General features: G+C 33.6%; 1 protein-coding gene across 1 annotated transcript in view; it reads left to right on the forward strand.

The window, feature by feature from the left end:
• The first annotated feature begins 752 nt into the window (after positions 1 to 752).
• Positions 753 to 26,960, forward strand: part of fz2 (frizzled 2) — a 126,949-nt gene continuing 100,741 nt past the window's right edge. Inside the window, exon 1 of the mRNA XM_035872918.2 lies at positions 753 to 920. The gene's annotated coding sequence lies outside the window, so the exon portion shown is untranslated. The remainder of the gene's footprint in view (positions 921 to 26,960) is intronic.

Raw genomic sequence — 26,960 nt, forward strand, 5'->3', positions numbered from 1 at the left:
AAAGATTATAAGATAGAAAGAGAAAGACAGAGAGTAAGAGAGATAGAGAGAGAGAGAGAGAGAGAGAAAAAGAGAAAGAGAAAGAAGGGAAGAGTTTATACGCATGTGCGAGAACGCCGGCGGTCTATCGATTTCTCTTGGTTCCCACGAACGCCATAAGACGGCGCCTTCGTAGTCACGCTCTCAACAGAGCACCAGCACGCCACCCAAAACAGCCTCGCGTATCGTCGCTACCGGGCTGCCTTTTCAAGGTTAACCAACACGATATATATACGAGCGACCGCTAAGTGCTTAAGGTGCCCGGGTAGATAAATAATCTTTTCTTTTATTCGATCTATCTTTTCCTTTTTCTCTTTTCCTAGGATTAATAATTATTATTGTTAGTATTATTGTTACTATTATTATTATTATTATTATTATTATTATTATTATTATTATTATTATTATTATTATTGTTTGAAGATTAACCGATATCAACCCTCTCTCTCTCTCTCTCTTTCTCATAACTAATTCCTCGTTACACGCGCTCCTCTGCCCTTCACCATTCTCCGTTACTTATTACCAACTTGTACTATCGTTTGTCAAGTAGAACGTTTAATTTAATTCTTTTTGTTATTTTTGCTCTTCTTCTTCTTCTTCTTCTTCTATTCCTCTTAAGAAGGTTTTCTCCTTCTCTTATGTTTCATTAACATCAGCGCGAGTGACCGTAACACGCGCCGCTTGGATACGAGTTTATATAGTTTCCATTTGCGAACTTGTGTGTGAGAAAAGAAGAATCAACAGCAACAACAACAGCGGTGTATCATTATCATCATCATCATCAACATCAACATCGTCGTCATCAACATCATCAAAGTTGGAAAACAGTGACGAAGAACTGTGTGTACTTCTGTGTGATCTCCTTTTTCGTCTACTTCTAAGTAAGTGTTATCACGATCTCTGTTTTTCTTTTGATCGAGACACGTCTATCTATCTATCTACATACATACATACGTACGTACGTATATACGTACATACGTACATATATATATATATATATATATATATATATATATACACGTATATGTATGTGCATATGTGCATACACGTGCTTTCGAGCCGAGTTCCTCAGTAAGAAAAGAATAAAGCGAAAAAGAAAAAGGGAGTACCTTGTGAAAGATCAAAGGCACACTCCTTTTCTTCCGGCTTCCGGAACTCATTTTTTTTCTTTCTTTCTTTCTTTCTTTCTTTCTTATTCTTTTATTTTTCTTCCTCCTCCGCCTCCTTCTGTTCCTTCTCTTTTTCTCCTTTTCCTTCTTCTTCTTCTTCTTCCTTTACTTCTACTTCTACTTCTACTTCTTGACTTTTCTTCGGGTTATTTCCATTGCTCAAGGCAACTCGTAAGAGCTTTTCCTTCTTTGACAAACGTTTCCCTCTTCTTAGTTTCTCGCGATTCTTATCCACCAATTAGTAAAGACGACGTTGAGAAGGAGACTATGTTATGAGAGATTGTTTTTGAAACGAAGGATCTTTCTTTTGCTTCTTTTCTTTTTCTTTTCCTCTCTCTCTCTCTCTCTCTCTCTCTTTCTCTTGCTCTCTATCTGTCTTCGTTTCTTTTTTTTTTTTTTTTTTTTTTTTTTATTTCTTCAAATATTCCTTCGTATTCTTCGGGAAATGACGAATTCAATATATTCAAGAGAGATATTATTCCAGTTACGATTCGTACTCGAGTACGTACCTTCCTTCGGCAATTTCGTAGTAATCGAGAATCGATAAAGAACATAGACACGATGGTCGTACGCTCAGTTCACCCCTCGTTCGGCTCTCGCACTTTGAGGGACGACAAACTATAGGGTTCATAATGATTTTAACATTTTATCTAGAGAATAAACGATGTGTTTGGAATATTCCATCAAAGGAAAATATTACGAAACATTAATGATCAATCTTAAAGCTTTCATGAATGAGTGCTAATTAATAAATTTTAATTATTATTGAAACATCCTTCTTACGAATTGTCCATCCTATAAATTTTATCTTATTATCTTATTATCTTATTATAGTATATAAATCTATTTCTTTCTCTCTCTCTTTTTTTTTCTTTTTTTTTTTTTTCTATAAAATGAGCAATATTTTGCAAATTTCATAAGAAAATTTTTATCAATTCTGAAATACCTGCAGGAATTGTCAGTTTTATCGGTTCTATCTTATTATAACACACATACACGAATATCACTCTCTCTTTCTTTCTTTATTTCTCTTTTAGAGTCTCTCTGAGAAATCCTCTTATCGACACTATCTATAATACGTAACAAGTAATGAAGGGACGTTGTTAGGGATAAGAATAATCGTAAAGACCAGATTAAGATCGACATAAACCTATCTATCTCTTTTCATTTCGTGATACGAATCGACATAAGCTTTCAGAGAAGTAAATTGACGTAGATAGAGATAAAACGAAAAAAGGGAGAAATATAGAAAGAGATAGAAAGTGTTAGGAAAGGGGTAGAATAGTACTCGCTCGTTATTGTACCACACGAGGCTATTGCTCGCGATTTAACCGGTGAAGTTAGTAGTGATGGTGATGTCGGTCAATGGTAGTAGTAATGTTGATGTTGATGGTGCTGCTAGTAGTGATAGTGGTAGTAGTGATAGTGGTAGTATTAATGGTGGTAGTGGTGACGATAGTGGTGGTGGCAGTGACAGTGGCGGTAGTGTTGCTAGAAGGGACAGGAATTGTCGACAATACGGCTGTGAGTTTTCAGAGGCAACCTTTTTCTCCCTCGTGCCGGGAGCCACGATAAGCGCCGTTATCTTTTGTCGGGTACGATAATCCAAAGGATCTCGACGGTTTCAGTTCTTTGGCCATCTCCTAGTTCATGCAGAATTTTTTTTTCTCTCTCTCTCTCTCTCGTTTTTTTCTCTCTATCGTTCTATCTCCTTCTCTCTTTCTCTCTCTCTCTCTCTCTCTCTCTCTCTCTCTCTCTCTCTCTCGTGTCTAGCAAGTACGGGCCAGGAACGCAATCCAGCTGAGCAAGAGCAGCCTGAAGCAATGCAACCGAGTACACACAGAGAGCGTCGAGGAGAGCCGAGCGAGTAATTCTCGAGCTTGTTACGCGGCGCGTCTCGAAAAGAGCCCTCTCTCACTTGTTCCATCCTCTTTCTCTCTCTCTCTCTCTCTCTCTCTCTCTTCTCTCCTCTCCTCTCCTCTCCTCTTCTCTCCACACACACATACACACTCTCTCTCTTTTTCTCTCTCTCTCTCTCTCTCTCTCTTTCTCTCTCAACACGGCGTTAGGTAATTCGAAAGCAATTTGAATTAACGTGCACCGGCAGAGGAAAGTAATTACGAGTTGGGTGGTGTTAGTGCTGGTGGTGAGTAGAAGCACCCTGCTTCTACGATTTATATATATATATCTATATATATATAAATGCTACTATACATATATATACATACATATATATATATGTATATATATATGTATACATATACTTACATATATATACATACATACATATATGTATATATAATGTGCATATGTAATATACTCTCTCTCTCTCTCTCTCTCTCTCGTCTTCCTTTACATATATGTAATCTACCTACATATGTACGTATTAAGGCTTGAGGTTAGGTTGATTAAAATTTACTATGCAAATTAGATGGCGTTGTGGAGTATGTACGATCGGCAATGGCCGGAGGATGAGTGTGGGGTTGATGTACAACTAAGGGATGTCATGAGAGAGATAGAGATAGATAGATAGATAGATAGATAGATAGATAGATAGAGAGAGAGAGAAGGAGAGAAATGATGGAGGATCGTTCGAGTGGGTGGAAGACAGATCGAGTCTCTTAATTCTCAACGTTGATAAATTTTGTCGATGCTATCTTCGAAGAACGAATATTATCATTGAAGTCACGTATTTCCTCTTCCTTCGAGGAGCAAGAGAGGATATAAAAGGGGGTGGGTGCTGACGACTACCTGCGAGTCGTTTTCACTCGCATTAGAAGAGATAACAAGCTTGAATAAGTAATTGCTTATTCGTTAGAAGATTATTAACCCTCACCAATACATTTTATATTTCGATCAATCGCTAATCTCGTTTCTTTCTTTTTCTTTCGTATTTTGTTGATTTTTCTTTTTATCATTAAATAAATATAATCATCTTTCTTTCTACCTCTCTCTCTCTCTCTCTTTCTCTCTTTTTCTTTCTCTCTCTCTTTCTCTCTTTCTCTTTCTCTTATTTTCTCTGTGTGTACGTACTATCTTTTATTTTCTTATGTCTCTGGAGTCTGCTCAACGAGTACGACGAAATTCAGATTTACCCAGAGATATATAATATTTTTATTTCTCATACATGAAACTTGGGATTTAAAGACATATTCAATTTGAAAGAGATGTCGCGAAATAAATTCTATAGAAAAATATATACAGAAATGCGTTTAACTCCGATTCTACGATGTGTTCTTACTTTTCTTTTTTCTATTTCTTTTTCTTTTTTTTTTTTTTTTTTTTTTTGTTTTTTTTTTTTTTTTTATTTCGAATGACAACTTTAAAAGTTTGACGGTTAAGTGTACTCACATAAACGCTTGATGGGAATGCAAGAAAAAAGAAGGGAAAAAAAAGAAAAAGGAAAAGGAACAAGAAAAATATAAGAGAGAGAGAGAGAGATAGAGATAGAGAAAGAGAGAATAAAAATAAAGAAATGTAAAAGGGGAGGGGAAGGAAAAAGAGAAAAACTCAATTCCCAACGTGACTTATTTATAAAACTCCCAACGACGTTTTCTAACTCTATTCACAATCTCCTACCATTGAAGCATGGAATGGAAATAAATTATCAGAGAAAACTGTTACGCTTCTATGGGTACGTTCGATTTATGTAAATGCAATATCGCCGATTAAGGGACTTTGGATAGAGCTAACTTTTTCGAGGAAACTTTTACGAACAACTCTGTGGTATCGAATAAAATAAGTAAAAGTGAGAGAGAGAGAGAGAGAGAGAGATGCAAGAAGGTTTTAAAAAATATATATATACATATATATATATATAGAATCAATGTATATAATTTAAAGAACATTTTGATAAATCTTATTAGCTTTTTTGAATGAACCTGTGCGTGACTAGGTACTAGGATAATAGAAATCAGCTAGTTATATATATCATATAGTTAAATCAGCTAGTTTTATATACATATATATATATATATATATATATATATATATATATATATACATACCTAGGTAACATAAACATTAACACCATTCTTTTTAAATTTGATACGTACGCGACAAAATGTTGAATTATTATAATCAAAAATATTACATTATATTAACATAATAAAACGACCATCTAACGAGAGATTCAAAAAGGATAAATTCATATGATATTTTATAGATCTATATTATAAACGATAAAACAACATGAAAAATTGTGATTTGTAAAAGGGCAATTTAATTCTCGAGTCAAGTTTAAATAGCTCGTTCTAACACTTTTTTCCTTTTTTTTTTTCTCATTTCTTTTTCCTTTACCTTTTCTTTTTTCTTTTTCTTTTCCTTAATCTTTCTCCATTTCTTTCAATTTCTCGTTAGAAACGAAATATCGCTGAGGAATATCGTCTTCCATTGAATCAGAAGAAAGCTTTCCTTTTCTCTTTATATACCTACACCTATATATATATACATGCACACACCTATCTTTCTTTCTCTCTCTTTCTCTCTCTCTCTCTCTCTCTTTCTCTCTCTCTCTCTCTCTCTCTCTTATATATTCTGCCGTAAGCATAGGCCGAAGGGTGAGTTCTAGCTCGAGGCATGTACACTCCCGGGGTAGGCGAATTGATCGCGTTGGGGTAGAATCATCCATCACCGAGTGACAGTCCCGGAGCTAAGCCCTCCCTTTCCAAGGCTGCTTGCTGCTGCTGCTGCTGCTGCTGCCCCTCTAAAAAGGTAGCTAGCTCTCTTCCCTCTGAACCCGAAGAGAGATGGACACTACCAACCAACGGAGGCGTAAAGGGGATGCTTTCGTTGGAACGGGAATGAAGGGTGAAGAGGTATGGGATGGGTTGTAATGGGGTGAGTAGGGGAGGGATAGGGAGGAGGTCGGAGTGGGTGAAAGAGGGAAAACGGTGGCGCCCTCGAACGACGTCCGACTAAGCAACCAATGCCCCACGACAATACTCGACAGGATCCTGTGGGACGAAGATTCTCTCTCTCTCTCTTTCTCTCTCTCTCTATATATATATCTCCATCTATATCTATCTCTGTCTGCTTCTCTTACTTTTTCTCTTTCTCTTTCTCTTTCTCTTTCTCTTTCTCTTTCTTCGTTTTTCTTTCTTTTTTCTTTTCTTCCCTCTCCCTTAATATCTCTCGTCTTCTTTAATCTATCTCATTCTTTTTAAATTCTCGTCTGGTTCTTCACAATCAATTATCCTCATTCCGTAATCCTCTGCGATATATTCATTAGGATAATTCGAACGAAACAATCGTCGTTTCTATCATTAACCCAAACGAAATTACCCACAATAAATCATATTTACGATCTATTTTAACGTAAAATTGTCCATTACGTTCCATTATATTTTCGTCAGATATTACTGATGAATTGAATATAATTTTCAACGTTATTATTCATCATTTAAAGTGGCAATTTATTAATGGAAATGACGGTACACTCGTCAAATATATGTATATATGCATTATATGTAATATGTATATGAGAGAAAAAATCAGATAGATATATAGATAGATAGATAGAGAGAGAGATAGAGAGAAAGAGAGAGAGAGAGAGGAAGAGAGAGTTTGAATATTTCCGTATAATGCTTCGAAGCTTATCGAAAGGTGAATATATAAGATATTCGATAGATATGTATATAAAATAATAGATAATGGAGTTTTGTCGATACGATTGCGAAGAATCTCTATCTCTCTCTCTCTCTTTCTCTCTTTATTTCTTTAGGTATATTTCAAATATTTCAATCCAATAATACTATTCGGCTTTTATTCACCCGAACGGTTTGCTTCTCGAATAAATCCATTCAACGTAATGCCTTATTCGCTCTAGGAGTTCACTTATCTCGATGATGTTACCCGTTATATAAGATCGTCTAATTCGATCTTACGGTTGCTTTCACGAGATGGAATTAGATTTATTCCTTTTCCTTAAGAAAAGATCACGTAGAAAAGCTTTGGGATCGTAACTCGAGAGCCAAGGCTCACTTATCGATTATTACGTAAACGCCTGCCACGTAACCAAAATGAGAATGAGAAAAAGATGAGTCGCTTTTCGTGACATAATAGAATTCTATCTTCTTAAAGCGTGTGCTCGGCTATGGTGTATCGAAGATTATAATTTTTTTTTTCTTTTTTCCTCTCTCTCTCTATCTCTTTTTCTCTATCTCTATCTTTTCTTCTCTTTTCTTTTCTTCTTTTTTTTTTCTTTTTTTTTTTTTTTTTCATTCTTTCCAAACGCATCGTAAAAGGGAGAAAAGAGGGAGGGGCAAGGGAAAAGAAAAACATAGAGGGTTGAAAGAGAGAAAAAGGTGTTGCGTATTAGCGCGAAATAAAAATGGAGAATTTAAGAATGAAAAAAAAAAGAAAAAGGAAAGAAATAAATAAATAAATAAATAAAAGAAAAAAGAAACCTGTCGATAATATAATTCATTAAATGTTAACAAAATGTCATTGTCAATTAGTCCACTTGTTTCTTTTCTTCCAATTATACGTATCTTAAGAATAGGGAAGTCCAGTATAAAAAAAGAAAGAAAAAGAAGGAGAACAAAATAAAATGACACTGATTGTACAAAATCTGAAGTTAGAAAAAAAAAAAGAATGAAAAAAGAAAAAATCGGATAAAGAGAGATATAAATGAAACTAGTCTACTTGTAAAATAATCAACTCTCGATCGTTACGTAAAACAATTTGGCGAATGAATACGGGACATCGGGACAAGGACAACGACACGAGGATGAGACAGATGATGAGGATGAGAAGGAAGGAGGAGGAGGAGGAAGAGGAAGAGAAGAAGAAGAAGAAGAAGAAGAAGAAGAAGAAGAAAAAAGAAAAAGTAGAAGGAAGAAGAGTAAGAGGAGAAGGAGGAGGAGGAGGAAGAGGAGAAAAAGAAGGAGAAGAAGGAGAAAGAGGGGAGGAGGATGATAGTGGAGGGTAGTAACGCCGTGTTACCGTATCGTCGTCGAGGGAGGTGGTGCATTACCCTTCGTGGGGTAATCGTGGCGTCGTCCTCCACCCTTTGCGCCGCACCCTCATCCACCAGCAGCAGTAGCAGCAGCACTACCACCACCATGACTATCCCTACTCCAACCTACAATCGCACAACTACTACGGCAACGTAGGAAGAATCGTCGTCGTATCACGAACGTCGTCACAAACACTATTACTACTACCACCACTGACACAATCATCCCCCTCGTCTTCTTCATCCTTCTCGTCGTCGTTCTCGTTGTGAGGCGCGCGCCTCCTCGACAGCGCGACGGCAATTTTCTTGATCACGCGACACAAAGGGCGGAAATCAATAATACAGCAGTACGCCGGAGAAACGCAGGAGAAGAGAAAACGCAGAGAACGGAAGCAAACCGTTACAACACCGGCTGCTACTGCGTTTGCTGTTGCTGCTATTGCTATTGCCGTTGCTTCTATTGTTGATGATAATGCTGTTACGGTGTACTTGGTTTTATGGATGACGAAAGAGTGGAAACAGAAGAAGAGGATGGAGCAGGAAGGGATGTTGAAGACTCGCAATTGTGCATTTAAACTTAAAGAACACCTTCACATTTTGATCAGCATTTTCAAAGATTTTTTTTTTCTTTTTTCCTTTTTTGTATTTGTACTAGGCGTTAAAAAACTTTATAAGGTGTTAAAAAAACTTTATAGGTGTAGAAAAGAAGAAACCCTAAAGCTTATATTCTCTTTCTTCCTCTCTCTCTCTCTCTCTCTCTCCCCCCCTCTTTCCCTTTCTTCCTGCTTTTGAGCATTTCAAAGATATTTCCTGTACTCGTATAAGAGGGATGATGAAAATAGAGTGGAACTGGAATGGGGATTGCCATTCGTACGTGTGTGTTTAAGCTCCTAAGACTACCTTTTATATATACACTATATATATATACATACACACACACACATACCTTATATACCTATATATTATATTTCTCTCGCTTTCTACTACGAAATTGTGAAACACCAAAGTTTGATATACTTTTGTACAAACGTACATATATATATATATATATATATATATGTGTGTGTGTATGTGTATGTGTGTATGTGAGTAAGAATGAAAGAAACTAGTAATTACGTTTGTGTATGTACGTGTATGTACGTATTGGTGCCTGTTGAAACTCAAATTTATTTTATAATATATTCTCTTACGTTTCAGAACCCCTCGAAGCCTCGAAATATCCAACACTTTGTATGCGTGTAAATGAGTGAGTGAGAGTTGGAGAGAAAGAGAGAGAGAGGAAGAGAGAAAGAGAGAAGGGAATAGAGGTGAGAATGCATTGTGATCCTGCAATAGACCAATATTTGTGGGTACATACGGGAAAGCGTCGCGCTCCGACATCGCACGTGCGGCCATTGCGGCATAACACCTCGACGAAATTCAGTAAGGGTTGCGCGTATTCTCTCTGCGATCTCCTGAACCCTTCGTCAGAAAGAGAGAGAAGAGAGAGCGAGAGAGAGAGAGAGAGAGAAGTTACCCGTAGTTAAGATTTTCAGGTTCAGTTAGGAACACGTATATATCTATTTTCTGTTTCTCTCTCTCTCTCTCTTTCTGCCATTATCTGTCTCTATCTATCTCTATCTCTATCTCTGTCTCTAACATTTAGTTAGATGGGTAAATAGGTAAATTACATGATAGACAGGCAAGGGAATAATTAGATATGTATGTCGCTCGAATGGATGTTTCTATTCAAGTAAAATCTATCTCTAGGGATATGGTCTTTAATATATAGGTTAGTCGGAGAAAGTTGATATCGATTTTATATAACGATTAATTATGTACGAACGAAGATAGTTAAGAACATCGGTTAGATATTATTATTATTATTATTATTATTATTATTATTATTATTATTATTATTATTATTATTATTAGATGTCCATTGATATTACAATTCTTTATAGTTATCTGATTGGTTTTTCTTGATTGTTTCTTTTTTCTTCCTTTCTTTCTTTCTTTCTTAATTTATTTTTTTCTTTTTATTTTCCGTACGTTTATTCTTATGTATTTGTGATCTCTTTGAAAAATTAACATCCGTAAGAAAATTTAATTTTCTTTTCTTCTTCTTCTTCTTCCTCTTCTTCTTCTTCCCTTTTTTAATTTTTCCTTGCCTTTTTCTTTTCTCTTTTATAAATAAATCGTATAAGTGTTTCGGAGTATTATGGAATGAAGAGAAAAAAAAAAAAGGAAAAAGACAAAAAGCAAAATATGTTGCTCGTTATTAATTATTCCATTGAGATATAACATTGGTATATCATTTCTATGTTCGCGTGTAGGATATTTACTCGCCGCAAACATCTTCAAGTAATTAGGGCGTTGCAACCCTTGCGGCTTAACGCTTCCCCAAATTTTAATACAATAATTACGAGTGTATCCTCGTAAAAGGCAAAAGCGAATATAAGGGAGGGGTTAAAGGAGGGTATACATTTATACCGAAGGAAATGAGGTCGAAGAAGGAACGTTCCTTCTTCGCAGCATCGTGACTAAAGTTACAAGGGTTGCCTCGTACGTGTGGGGGGTCGGGACCTTAGATAGGTTTGTTTAGGCTTCCATGGTCCTTCTTGAGGTTTACCTTATAGTCATTGCGAGTTCATGCTTCGTTAGTCCTTGTCAAAACAGCCCTGACTTTTTTCTTTCTTTCTTTCTTTTTTTTTTTTTTTCTTTCTTTCTTGAACGAAACATTTCATATTTAGAAAGAGTTGCTTGGATGATGAGGTTTATTTTTCTTTTTTTGTTTATGTACCGGGGAGGGAGATAGAGGAAGGGGAAATTTTAAGGAAGGTTTTATATATATATATATATTTTTTTTTTTATACATATAAGTATGTATATATATATATATATGTATGTATATGTGTGTGTGTGTGTTCATAATATATACCTACATACGTGTGTCCTCGGTTAGAATTATTTTTTCAACAATATTTATCATCCATGTGTATATCAATTGATTTGATATTTATAAATATTTTCTACGCATTTTGTGTAAAATCGTAGATGTAACACAGCTGTTTGATCTGACACAGGCATACACTATGAGATCCGTTTACACCGTAGACATTCTTCTTCTCTCCCTCGTTATCATACTCTCTCGAGTTTACTTTTGTTTAGTTTTCTCTTTCCGTTGTTATATATATATATATATATATATATATATATATATGTATATACATATATATATGTATATATGTATGTATATATGTATGTATGTTTTCAAGGAACACTCTCGTACAAATATACAAAGTTGTCAAAAAGTGATACAGCTTGTAATATCAGGACAAAACTTTGCCTTTAGCCTGTGTAATCTCTTTCACGATAAAAGCTTTATCAGAAGTGGAAGCGAGTTAAGTTTATTAACTTTCTTCAAATACATACAAATGTATTATATATATATATATATATTTCGTTCTGATTTATTTAAACGAATACTCGACGAGATGTCTCATCGTGTCAGATACGAAACTATATACATTACATTTTTAACAAGATAACGAAATCTTTGAATTTATTCTTTAATCTTGTTCGCGAACAAAAAAATAGAACAAAATAATAAAATAAATAAAAACATAATAAAATATTTATATTGCTATATATATATATATATATATATATATATATATATGCATACGGTGATATAAATTAATATTAATATATATATAGATATAAATATAATAGTATATATAATATATTTTATATTTAGTAATACAGTATATTATATATTATTATATATTATACATTATATATATATATATATATATATATATATATATATATATATATAAACAGTATTTAACATGAAGGAGGGAAGGAAGGTAGGAAAGGAAGTGACGGCAAAAGTCGAGACGTTGCAGCTCGTAGCAGGTCATAGTGGTCTTCTTTGCATTCCCTACTACTATCTCTCTCTCTTTCTCTCTCTCTCTCTTTTTCTCTCCCCCTCCCTCTCCCTCTCCCTCTTCGTACAGCATCCGTAGCACGAGAGGAATCCGTAGGAGGGCTGCCGTGTTTACTCGATTGCACCCACACTCTCTATCTATCTTCTCCTTTCTCTCTCTCTCTCTCTCTCTTGCTGCAGCCCTTATGTTTCATTTGTCCTTTTTCCTTCTTCTTATCCTCTTTCCTCTCCTCTCTTCGTTCGCCCTAGCTGTAACACCGGCGTGGCACAAGTCGAGGCCACCCACCGTGGCTCCAAAGACTCGTATAATCGTACTCCGTTATCGTTCGTGTGGAAAAAGAAAAAAAAAAAAAAGAAAAAAAAGAAGAAGAAGAAGAAAAAAAAAGGAAGAAATAAATAATAGAGTCAAGGGGCGAAGGTTCATTCGGCTGACGAGAGTGAAGAGTACTCGGTAAGGGTCCGGGGTGTGGGGAAGGGGGGTAGGCGGGGATTTGTTTAGATGGTGTAGAATTTTGTTTCAAGTTAATCATCGGCCAGATTCGTTTATTTCATTTTGTTTGTTTGTTTGCTTGTTTGTTTTTTGTTTTTCTGATTTTCTCTTTTTTTTTTTTTTTTTTTTTTTTTTTTTTTTTTTTTTTTTTCATGTCTGAATCTTGGATTAAATCTGGCGAGAAAAAGAAGATAGAAAGGGGAAAATCGTTCGTTTAAATTTGTTAGGATAATAATTTTATCATGAAAATATTTGAAACGATTGATTTATTTCTCGTTCTTTTCTTTTCTTTTCTATTCTTTTTTTTTCTTCTTTTTTTTTTTTTTTTTTTTTATCCTTTTTCTTTTCTCTTCCTCTTGTTTTTCTTTCTCTTTTCAGAATTCCCCGACAAAGGAATAAAATCGTATTCGTGTCTTCGATAAAATACGGTATTTTCGTAACGTTCTCATTTACATAAATAAAGAGTCTAAGAAGCATAAATAAAAATTTGACAAATCACAGTATGCCTTTCTTTCGTCGTGTTCGAAGGCGTCCAGTGAAAATGTATTCGAGAGTAAGTTTTCATAACGGATTAATGTACTTCTTACATATGTGCGACTTTATTGAAATTTCCAAAAGAGAAGTGGCCACGTAGGTTATTCTTCTAAAAAAAAAAAAAAAAAAAAAGAAAAAAAAAATCAAATTAATTAAGAAAGAAAAAAAAGAAGTTTGTGATAATATTGGATATATGTATACGTAGGTTTAGGCGAAAGAAAAACAATAAGAAAAAGAAAAAGAAAAAAAAAAGAAAAGAAAAAAAGTAATAAAGTGGGAATAAATAACGATTAAACTTAACGATGTCAAGAAAAACTAATCTAATTTTGTATTCGCCCAATTGAACGACGTTTTCCCTTGGCTTTAACCTTAGAAGATCGTAAAAGGGAAATAAAATGGTCCTCCATTGTGTTTCAATCTCTTCGACTCGAGAATATTCCTGGTCCCCTGTCGACGTTGTTGAAAGGCGTGTCCACGATTCAACCCTCGTGGTCGTATCGTATCATATCGTATATTCTCGTATCTTCTCGTTAATATACTATATCATCACGCCCTGTTATCACCTCCCTGATAAATCTTTTGGACAAACTTGTATACTCGTTCTCATTGTCCTCTCTTTATTCTCGTAAAGAAAGTGGAAACATAACTCGTTCTCCCCACCCTTATATTCCACTTCCCTTACTCCAACTCTTACCTCTACCCTATTCCTATCGCACCTAACACCCTGCTCCCGTTCCATGTTACATGTCAGGATTACGAGAATATCATGGAGGAAAAGAGATAGATACTACGAGTGTCTGCTGATGTTGCTGTTGCTGTTGCCGTTGCCGTTGCCGTTGCTGTTACTGTTGCTGTTACTACAGCAGTGTTCCTGTTCCTAACTGACTGTTGATGTTGCTTTAAGGGTGCAAGTTTTACGAGCATTTAACGGGCAATTTATCGCTTTTGAAACGAACCGAGAACGACTAAACGATTATATGTCGACACGATTATAGATCTACCATTTGGTTTTCACCCTCTAATGATCTCGCCTCGTAATTCCATCCCTTCTTGTTCAGATCAATTCTTATGGATCATCTTTGTGATTCCATTGACACATTGATTTTATTTATTATCATTTGTTTTCTCATTCGATTCAATAATATTCTTATACTTTTTTTTTTTTTTTTTTAATGTGTTTCGCATTCACCCTTTCTCGTTAGAATGCATTTCTTACAGATCATCTTTGTTATTCCAACAACAATTGGTTTTTTTTTTTTTTTTTTTTTTTTTTTTTTTATTAGCTTTTGTTTTCTCATCCAATTAAATAATAATTTTATATCTCGTTTATCAATTTCTCATAAATCTTTTTTATAATTCATTGACAATTGATTTTCTTTATTCTCATTTTCTTTACTTCCCATTGTCAGATTAATCCCTTATCTTATGATTTATTTTAAATCAAATCTATACATTGGTTTATTTAATGTTACAATGATACTATTTCTATATCGCATTCACTGTTCAAATATTCAATATAATTCGCTTAAACTAATTAAGTTTCGACGAATCAGTAGAAACTACTTAAAAAAAAAATACAGGGGAAAAAAAAATAATTTAACACTTTAAATATATTTGCGAACGTAACCAGTCAAAGTCGATCTTTGAATTCACAGTTAGTCGTTTATTACGACAACAAATTATTCTTAATAATATTCTTATATATTTAAAGAGTTGCACGGAGTCGCGCGAATTTGAACGTTAAATGTAATCTTCTTCTCTTTGTCAGGAAACTTTTAAAAATAGTTACAACGATATATATACATACATACATACAGACACATAAACATATATATATATATATATGTATATCCATAAGAGGGTGTCAACAACTGCATGTTTCTTTGCATTAGCATCGTTTCCATCATCTTTTCGAGTACTTCGTATTCTCGGTTTTCACGTGACCACGTCGTCATAGTCATGAGAAGAGTAGCATCTGCCTATATATGTGTATATACGTGTACGTGTATGTTTGTGCGTGTGTGTGTCTGTGTGCATGTGCGTATACATACGTGTACAAAAGCACTTGGAGCAATTCTACGAAGCGAATACACATTCTCTTTCTCTTTCTCATTCTTTCTTTTAAAACGAGGATGCATAATTATCGTTGGATTCGTGAGTTGGAATAAATTTAAATTTCGAACCGGTCAGGCCCAACTTAAACTTCAACGTTCGTGATCGTCGCAGGTCGTCGAACGTTTTAAAAAAGACGATTCCACGAAAGAAATCTCTAATTTATCTTTTACCTCTTACCTCCATATTTATTATAACAACCTCGTTAAGCCAAGTAAGTAGTAATTTTTTGTTAAGAACGTAACAGGAGAATACAATGGGGCTCTATCTATAGAAGAACTGTTGTTATCGTGTCAGTCAGAGTAGAACATTCTTTTTTCCCTTTTCCCTTGTTTCTTTCTTTTTCCATTTTTTTTTTCTTTTCTTTTTTCGTTTTATCCTGTTTTTGTATCCCACGAATCTTTTACCAGCTTCTCGCTCCACACTTTTATATATATATATATGTATGTATATACATATAATATATATCTCTTCTTTTTCTTATTTCTCGAAGAAATATGGGGCCAGATACGATTTGCATGAATACTAATGAATATGTATAACGTGACAACCTTCTTAAGTATTAGTACTTAAATATTATTACATACATAAATATTGTACAGCTTATATATATATATATATATATATATATATATATATATATAAATATGTATATACAGCTGTAAAAGTGTCTACTTACAATAGACATATCGATGAAATATGTTTAACTAAATAATAATTGACATGCCTTGTTAATACGTTCTCAAGAACGATTATACGAATAACAGAAGAGCGTTTTGTTGTCAGTTTGATTAGGGACCAGGATAGGTTTGCGAGTTAACGCGTTAGCAGCTCGTGATCCATGAGGATGGATCGGGTCGATGTGTCAGGGACAATGATAATAGATCTCTCGTATGTTTAGAACAACGTATAAGTATCTATCTACATATATATGTGCATACATGCTTACATAGATACGATATGGCAACCGATCGGATAATTTTCGTCGGTTACACCGAAGCTGTCAACTTGTTGAGCAACGTTGCTCTTGCGTGGGACGACGAACTGAACGAGAGAGGCACGCATGGTTCGGTTCGTCGGACATATTGGTACATATGAAGACGTAATTGGACCGGGCTGACAGTTTCCGAGCACTCATTTGACGTGTGACATGATTCAGAAGCGTCCACCCGTTGTCACATCTTCAATTGCCTCCTCCGTCGCGGCAATCATCGTCCTGCGACTCGCGAGAATCGTATCGTCGCCGTCGCCTTTCATATCAAGCTTGACTTCCTTTCCTTTCTCTTCTTTCATTTCATCTCTGTCTCTCTCTCTCTTTCTCTCTCTCTCTCTCTCTCTCTCTCTCTCTGTCTCTCTCTTTCTTTCTGTCTATCTCTTTCTCTATTTCTTTATTTCTTTCTCTCTCTATTTCTATATTTTTTCTCTCTCTTCTTTTCTTAAGATATCTTGCTCTCTCTCTCTCTTTCTTTCTTTCTCCCTATCTATCTGTCTTCATATTTTATTTCTTCTTTTATTATCCTATTTCTAGTTCTTATGTCACGATTGAATCGAATAGAATCGAATCAAATCATCCACGTGTTTATATCATCCACATAATCATTCTCTATCCATCGATTGACACTTTAGACTTTGTTAACAACCAGTCGTAACTCGTTACACCTGTTATTTATGGCTCATTAATTATACGATAGAGAATATAAATAGTAGTTTTTGTTTTTTTTTCTCCTTCTCTCTCTCTCTCTCTTTATCTCTCTCTGTCTCTCTCTCTATCTATCTATCTATCTATCTATCTATCATTTATTTAATGTTTATTGCTTGTTTACAATCTTCCAAGTCAGATAGTAGAATTTTGATAGTTTCATCCTCTTAGAGAATGTCAAATAAAAATGTATAAAAATATATATGTATATATATATATATGTATGTGTATGTGTGTGTATGTGTCAATTCGACTATCATATGCATATTTATATATATATATATATATATATATATATATGTGTATATGAAAAATGGCGAAGAGAGACCGTATGCATAATTAATTAAACGAACAGAACTTACTCTAACTCATTAGGAAATGCATCGTCGTCGTTCTTATCGTCGATCGATATACATATGTACATTCTTATATATACTTACATACGTACGTACATATATACATAATCGTCTGTACATACATATATACATACATACATACATACATACATACATACACACGTATATATATATATATATATATATGTATGTATTGAGAATGCAGATAAATTACACATTTAACTGTCATGTTCGATCGATAGAGAATGAAAGCATTAGAAGGCTCATCGAATGACTTTAAATTTCCATTTACCTAGAACGATCGCATCTCGATAGTTACTAGAATTCCAAGAATCGATAACGGTAAAGCCGAGAATGGGGACTACGAGAAATGGAGGATGAATTCATCGAGTCCCTCTAAAAGATTATCTTGGACTAATTCGATAGCAAACAGAAAGCTTAAACGCGATAACAACGAATGTCTTCTTCCTTCTTTGTCAAACGAACAAACGTAAGTACAAACTTACATAAGTACGAAAAAGGAAAAAAAAAGAAAAGAGAGAGAGAGAGAGAGAGAAAGCAAAAAGATAAAAAGAAAAAATGAAGAATTTTTTGAACGTCCCAGAAAGCATTAGAGAACACAAGCATTAGAAGATTTACTCGTAGAACTTTGAAGCTTTCTCTCCTATCATCTTGTCCATATTCTTCATCTTTTTTCGTCTTCATCTTCATCTTCATCTTCATCTTCATCTTCTTCCTCTTCCTCTTCTTCTTCTTCTCTTTTTCTTCTTCTACATCTTATTTTTATTCTTCAGATGGAACCGTGTTTATCGAAGCGTTTAGTTGGAAGCGGTAATTCATGGCAAGCATTAATTGTAATTATATCCTCGGCGCTAATTGCGCGTTATTAGATGCCGGAGTGCCTGGTAAACAAGTCCTACCTGTATAAGATTTCTTTAGGATTCGTTGATGGTACCGTTTGCTCTTAGCATATATATATGCATGTATATATATATATATATATGTATAACCACTTATTCATTCACAGTCTCTATTTCTATCTATATAATGTATTTATATGAATCATTTGTATGAATGTGTAATTAAGATTTATTCGAATCGTTTATATCAAATCGTGTCGTTCATAAATAATAATTTTATTCATCCGATAAATCCTTCGTATCATTCTAATAAGAATTTTATTCATCGAACGAGATTAAGTTAATCGATATTTTAGCTATATAATGTACATAAATATATCTAAATAATTATATACGATAATTATATATATATATACACACACAAGTTTTGCGTTTACACTTGTATAATATATATATATATATATTTATTTATTTATGCATATATATTAATATAAATAATATACGCATATATATATATATGTATATATATATATATATATATATATATATATATATATATATATATACAAGCCACATAATACACACATACACATACATTTTCACGTCAATGTTTATTTCGTACAAAAAAAATGATATCTTCCGTTGGAGTATATATCTATCACATATTTTGTAGGATTCGATTCGATATTATTTTTCCATTGTATAGAAAGATACACATACACATACATGCATATATATATATATATATATAAATATATATATACATGGATACGTATACTAGTGAGGGTTTACCTTATCGGCTTGGACGGGTCATTCGCACGAGGGTAGATAGAAATATTGTGCATCGAGTCGTAGGAAATCGAGTGCAGTACGAAGAGAGAAAGAGAGAGAGAAAGAGAGAGAGAGAGATGTACTGGATACGATGGGAAGAGGGAAAATATCGGCTACGCTTCGCCGAAAATTACGTTTTCATTTCGGAATCGTATCGCACCGAGTCAGCTCGTAATAGATTGTCCATGGCTATTGGCATCGTGTATTGTCGCGAATTCGTGTATGCTCGCATTTTACTGAATATTTGTTCGCCATTTCTGACGTTTATCGATTAATTAATATTCAATTCGCTCCTCATACGCTTAATCTTTTCTACGGATTTTTCGCTCATTTCTATTTGTCTATTTTCTTTTTTTTTTTTTTTTTTTTTTTTTTTTTTTTTTTTTTTTACTACGGATTGGATTACTTTATCCTAACGAAAAAATATATCATCCGTCGTATTTTTAAAAGATATTAATTAGAATTTCTTCTCTTTCTTATTTGTTTTTTTGTTTCTCTGTTTTTCTGTGTTTTTGTTCAATTAAAATTCATTTATTTAATTCCAAGAGAAAAGGTCATTTTTTTCTTTCTTAAATTCATCATTAAATTTTAATGATAAATTTTGTAAATGTATTAATATATTTTAATATATTCGAACTCCTCTCGCTGAAGCATAATGGATATTTGAGATTATGAAAAAAAGAAAAAAAAAAAAAAAAGAAAAAGAGAAACATTTTTATTCAACGTTTTTTTGATATATCAAATATTTGAGTTAATTCAGATCATACTTTGATGCTCTACGATTCGAGGGATTAAAATAAAAATGTTTAAAAATGCTAGCTCTGTGGTAATTGGGTTTTATAAATCGTTTGAAAAATTGCAAAAGTATACTTAATCCGTAAAACGTCTTCTAATGAATATAGAAATATAATAAAGGGACAGTAATTTATTTCTTCTTTTACTATAACGAGATATACTTGTTAGACGAAAGAAAGAAATTGCCTTGCACTATTTTTGAATTAAAGATTTATCGAGAATTAAATGATACTCGCAAATGTAAAACATTAAAAAATATTTCGTGATAGCAATGAAATAAAAGAAAAAGAAAAAAAAGAAAACAAATTTTTAATTGAAACTTTATTGTGAATGAAAAAATACTCGTAAATTTATATTTCTATTGAAATAATAAAAAAGGCAAAATAAATTTAAATGAAAACTTTATCAAGAATTAAACAATACTCGGAAGTTTAAGATATTTGAGAATATTTCGAGATAGCAATGAAATAAAAAAAAAAAAAAATTTTAATTAAAACTTTATCGAGAATTAAATGATACTCGTAAATTTAAAACATTTAAGAATATTTCGAGATAGCAATGAAATACAAAAAAAAAAAAGAAAAAAAAGAAAAAAAAAAAAGAAAAAGATTTTAATTAAAACTTTATCGTGAATAGAAAAAATACTCGTAAATTTAAGGACGTTTAAGAATATTTCGCGATAGCAACGAAATAAAAAAAAAATAAAAAGAAAAAAAAATAAATAAAAATAAATAAAAATAAATAAAAAAGGAAAAGAAAAAAAAAAAAAAAAGAAAAAAGAAAATCGTAACATCCGTTAGATAGCGATTATTGTCGTATATTTATTTTTACTATTTTCAAAACAGACCTATGCCAAGTTAATTAAAATTATGCTACGTTAGTTAAATTTAATCTTTGACTATAGATTGAGATTTATTGTTCGTGGCATTGAACGATCGAGAACCATTGGAATTTACGGTAAAACATTTTTTTCCCGCGGCTGGATTTCGAATCGTTAGATCCATTGAAAACAAGCTACCATCACGATATCCGTATACACCGAACATGGAACATGCAACCCCAAACAAAACCCCAAAAACAACACAAAACACGTAACACAGAACAGAGATCACTCAATCAATGCATTTCTAATAAAAGCAACTTTACAATTACCTTCTATCTCTCTCTCTCTCTCTCTCTCTCTCTCTCACACACGCATACTCGTTTAAAGCCTATTAGCCTACTATTTTTAATTAATAAATATTCTTATGAATTAATTGACCTAAATATTTTTGCGCATCATAAGAAATAATTAAATCAAATCCGTTTTCTTCTTTTTTTTTTTTAATTGGACAAAAATATTAAAAGCTTTTGAAACATTACGAAGAAAATAAGATAAGCTAAGAAGATAAGATTATTGTATTATCAATAATATAATAATATATAATTATTATGTAAAATATATATATATAGATATACACACACATACGATAATAATAATAATAATAATACTAATAAATATGTTGACTCATTTACGATATAAATGATACGAACGCTCATAAATAATAAAAATTGATATCGAAATTTAGTATCCACGTTAATTAAACATTTTTTTTTTACTGATTTCGATGAATACTATACGTCCTTAGAATATATTTATTATATTCATCATAGGAGATTATTATATTTCTTTTTTTTGTACCACCCATGTATATTATTATTGTCAATCGGGAAACAATAAGATGCATCTAACGTGTGTGTCATTTGTAAACGGATTAAGACATTAACTGATATATCTCTGCTTTCGATGCAATTAGTGTTTCTTAATCAACCTATAATACGTAGGTATTACCAAATACCGTTTAACGTGTAATCCTTTCAGTCGTGTAATTATCGATGTTAGAGAGATAAAACGTCGAGTCTAAACGGATTAGAACAATACATATATATATATATATATATATATATATATATATATATATGTTCCATCAAGATGATGTTGCGATCGATCTTTCGAACGAGGCTAATGCTAGATCGAGGATAAACGAGATCATTATTACGTCATTTTTAAAAAAGGAGGACATCTAAGAAGGCTCACGATTTCTAATCTCTCGAAACCTACGAAGACGGATTGGTAACATCGAAGATTTCGTGTAATGTCAAACGAATTTAGAATTAAAATGAAAAATTGATAAGAACGAGAATAAAAGATTCAGAACCGATTAGAATCCATATATATCTATATATTTTAAAGATATTAGAATCTCGATATCACGAATATCGCAATATCTTGAATGATTTCAATTCTTTAATAAAAAGTATTGAATGTATAAAATAAAATCAATGATATCGTCTAATGTCAATCAATTTTGGAATTAAAATGAAAAATTAAGAAAGAATAAAAGACGATTCGAAAGTGATTAGAACTCATGTATCTACATATTTTATATATAAATATATATATATATATTATTCGAATTATCGAGACTGAAATTCTTTGCTGGCAAGTTTCGAGAGATTAGAGACTCAATACCGCGAATACCTCAATACCTCGAATGTTACTTAAGTTCTTAAGTTGGAAGTTTTGAGAGTGAGAGAGAGAGAGAGAGAGAGAGAAAGAGAGAGAGCGAGAGAGAAAGAAAGAAAGAAAGAGATTAAAATAACATCAATGTCGATTGATTTGCAATTGAAATGAAGAATTAAAGAACAAAAGAATATATTTTCGAAGCAAGCTGATTAGAATCGTATAGACATCTAAATATAAGCTTATGTATGTATATATATAATACCTATATGTATATATATATATATATAGATATTGAGACACGTGAAACACAGTGTTACAGTGTATTAAGAAATAAATAACAAGGAAAGAGTAGAGTCCTCAGAGGAGTGGACTCGAAAAAGGAAATTGCAGTATAGAACTCGATTATAGTATCTCGAGTGTTCCTTTATATTTCTCTCGCGTGCTTTCTCTTTTCTCGTCGACTCTGAAGTACCTACGCTTGGTACGGATTTATCTTTCTCTTTTTCTCTCTTCAATCTATGCCTCTATCTTTGTCTCTCTAACAAGCTTTACATTTTCTCGAGTCTCCCTCGATGCATCGTCCTTCGCCGTTAAGTAGATTTCATTCGTTCGGTATACAAACGAAGTTGTAGAAAAGAGAAGTACGTATCTGTGAGAGTGCATACATATATATATATATATATATATATATATATATACTTATACACACACACACACAGACATACACATGTGTGTATACATGTGTGAGAGTAGTGGAGACACGAAAAGGAAAAGAGGAGGAATGAAAAAAAAAGAAAATATAGAGAAGTAAGTAAAAAAAGAAAAAAAGAGGAGTGGGAGGAAGAGAAGGAAGAGAAGGTGGAGATGGAGGAGGAAGAGGAGGAGGAGACTGATATTGGCTCGTTTCGCTCGCGTAAACGTGTTCGATATCAAAGAGAAAGAGAGATAGAAATGAAGAGAGAAAGAGAGATAGAAATGAAGAGAGAAAGAGAGATAGAAATGAAGAGAGAAAGAGAGAGAGAGAGAGAGAGAGAATATATGTGCTATTTTTAAGTTACTCTGGTATAGTAGAAAAAGAAAAAGAGAGAGAAAGAGAGAGGAATTAATATACGGATCGCATACACCGATGCCCTTTTTAGTAGTCACTTCGAGATACCACAGATATTTATAATAACTCACGTTCCGCAAATAGCTACGTCGAGAGATTGACTTTTAATGCGTATATATATATATATTTGAAGAATGCCAATGAAAAATATGAAATTAAAATGGTACCGATGATTCTCGAGAATTCCGATCGATTTTTGTGATTTCTTTTCCTTTTCTTCGACTTTTTTCTTTTTCTTTTCGTAGAATTCAAAAAAAAAAAAAGAAGAAAGAAAAATTGTCTATTTTTTATCTTCGAATCCGATTATTCATGGCTTCGAATGTGGCGAATATATGACAATTTTCGAATTGTAACCTTAGGAGAACCATTATTTTATCAAGGAAGGAAAAAGAAAATGTGGCTCCGCTGTGACGTTATAAATAATAAAAAGAGGTAATGATTTCGAACGTTCCTTTTCCTCGCGAAAATTTATCGTCAAACTTGACCGGCGAAAATTTCCTTTCCATTCCTGAGAACGAGTTTTCAGAAGTTCATACAGAAAATCGTTTGTCCTCGTTGATAGAAAGTTTTGCCGTAGCACAAGGGCTGCTGCACTGGTTCAAGCAGAGCTCGACAACAAATCAGCATGACAAAGAGGTAGAGATAGTTATATCACTTTCGGGTGATATAAGGGGACGAAGAGAGAAAAGGGGAGGAAGAGTAGGAAGGGGAGGGAGGAAGGAGTGGTGGTTGAAGTCTGAAAGTTCGACGGTGGGTGGTAGGTTGCTTGGTTGGTTGGTCGGTCGGTCGGTCGGTCGGTCGGTCGGTCGGTCGGTCGGTCGGTCGGTCGGTCGATCGGTCGGTCGTTTGGTTGGTTGGTTGGTTGGTTGGTTGGTTCACGTTCGGTATACGTTGCAGTTAGAAGCAAAAGGGGTGTGTGCCCAGTGAAATCTGTCACCCGGATGTCAATCAATATTTCGAGGGGTTCGAGGCTCCTACCCCACACACTTCATCCCTTCCCCCTTACTTCACTTCACCGGCCTAAACTCCCCGTGTCCGAGCTACCCTTATGCGAAATTTCCCTCGGAATATTCTCTCTTCGTATTTCGATTTGTCGTTTATCGTAGACGTTTTAGATAAAAGAGAGAGAGAGAGAAAGAGAAAGAGAAAGAGAGAAAACATATTTCTAACAAGGAAATATGAACGTTCATGGACCGGTCAACTCCTCCCTCCCTATCTATTCATTTTAAGATGATTAATTTCTAAACTGTCGATTAATCAAGAGGAAAGAATTGGTTACGCGTATATATATGAACGCAATCCTGCATGCAACAATAACAACAATAATAACAAGGATAACAATAATAATAACAACAACAAGCATCGCTTGTTGGCAGATGGGAAAATAACAGTCGACCAAAATTGGATGCCGCGTGTTTCCACGTAATCTATGCCGTTCGAGATTAATTTATAGACTATGAGGGTAGAATTAACGGATTACTTTGGGAATGTATCATGCTTCAACGATAATATCCTATCTATTATCTAAAGAGCATATTTTTTTTCATTCGATCATCGGTTAAATCGATTTTGTATATTCTATTATGTCCATTTCTAATCACATAAAAAAGATAATAGAGAGAGAAAGAGAGAGAGAGAGAGAGAGAAATTAATATAAAAATCATATCCACGTGCTTTATCCGGCACTTATATATCCTTCATCCTTGATGATAGACGATGGGTGGACACTTTGAAGAACGTATTCACGATAATTACGACACAGATGTTTCGGGCGTATCAAGGATGAGGGTGAGGAGAGTCCATGGGAGAGAGAAAAAGAAGAAAATAGATAGATAGATAGAAAGAGAGAGAGAGAGAGAGAAATAGTTTCTCGAATTATATGACGAATATGACGCATCCAACATTCGAAACGACATCCCTGTCATCGGCCTCTTCTCCTCCTCCTTCTCCTTCTCCACTCCCTCCTTCTATATCATCTCCTCTTTCTCCTTCTATTCACTGTTATCCGTATTCCAAAATATAAAGGGGATGATAAAATGTTGAAGGAAGAGAGAAAGAGAGAAAGAGAAAGGGAAAGAGAGACAGATAGAGAGAGAGAGAGAGAGAAAGAGAGAGAGAGACAGAGAGAGAAAGAGAGACAGAGAGGAAGGGAGGGACAGGGACACGTTACTCGTACACGTCCCTCAAAATAGAGTTACAAACTGTAACTACGTTTCGGTGCATTAATGCCTCGCATAGGGTTGCTATTGGACCTGTTCTGAGCCTTCGTCGGAATTCACGAGATGCGCTCCAACGAATCGATCGCGGTTACGTCGCTTTCCGTTGGTTAGTACCCCGTCGAGGTAAACGCAGAGAGAGAGAGAGAGAGAGAGAGAGAATGTGTGTACGTATGTATTGTGTGTATGTGTATGTGAGAGAGAGAGAGAGAGAAGGTAGGAGATAAAGCTCGCTAAGCTTCGAGGAGGGTCGACCAGCTTTCAGCGGCACGCTTCCGTTCCGAGCCACTTTAGAATTTAAATCGAGCTTTCGATACAATAGGCATTCTCGATGCTCTTAATGTGTCGATTCAACTCTCTCTCTCTCTCTCTTTCTCTCTTTTTTTCTATCTCTCTCTCTCTCTCTCTCTCTCTCTCTCTCTCTCTCTCTCTCTCTCTGTATGTGTCTCTCTCTCTCTCTCTTTCTCTTTCTCTTTCTCTCGTTGAGAAGAGGAAAGGAAAAAAAAAGAGAAGAAAGAGGGAATGACTGCAAAACGTGTTCGATCTATCGTTGAATCGTCACGTAAAACGAGGTTACCCTTCTTAGTCTATATATTCTATTATAAAAATTATTAAATTTAAATTGAATAAAATTATGAAGTTTAATCAATTTCGTCGATTTGTAATCGAACGTGGTATAAATAATTGACTGGTGTATAATCACGCGATCTAATTTTATATTTTGATAATACGTACTGTTCACATTTTTATCGTAATTAATCCTTTCATATCGTGATTATAAATATTTTATTTGTATAAAATGAATAATCATTCGATTCGTTAATTCGTTAATAAAATATTTAATCGGATAATTGACTAATAATCGATTGATATAATGATAGATTATAATACGCGTATAATTATTTTATTAAATTACTCGATAACAATCGTGTACTCCGATAATATAGAATCTTTGACAGTTTTACTTTAAATACTCTTTATAACGTGGATAAATATAATATTATTTAGATAAAATGAATAATTTTTATATACTTTAATCGAACGATATATTAATAATAATGATCATTGACTAATACAATGATATGTGTATAATATTCATATAAAAATATTTCTAAATCATTCGATAATATAATTCTATTACTTGAATAATATGAATTTTTCAAAATTTCATTTTAAAAATATTCTCTATGCGCATGTAAATATTGTATTAAGATAAAATAATTAATTTTTCAATTTATCAATTCGAACGAAGTATTTAATTGACTAATTGATTAATAGACAAATATAACGATCGTATACATTTTTCAAATTCGTCGATAATACGCGTGGGTGGGTATAATGTCGCGCAAAAGAAAA

This window comes from Vespa mandarinia, chromosome 15, assembly GCF_050613455.1.
Source record: "Vespa mandarinia isolate Hongniang chromosome 15, ASM5061345v1, whole genome shotgun sequence".
Taxonomy (NCBI): domain Eukaryota; kingdom Metazoa; phylum Arthropoda; class Insecta; order Hymenoptera; family Vespidae; genus Vespa; species Vespa mandarinia.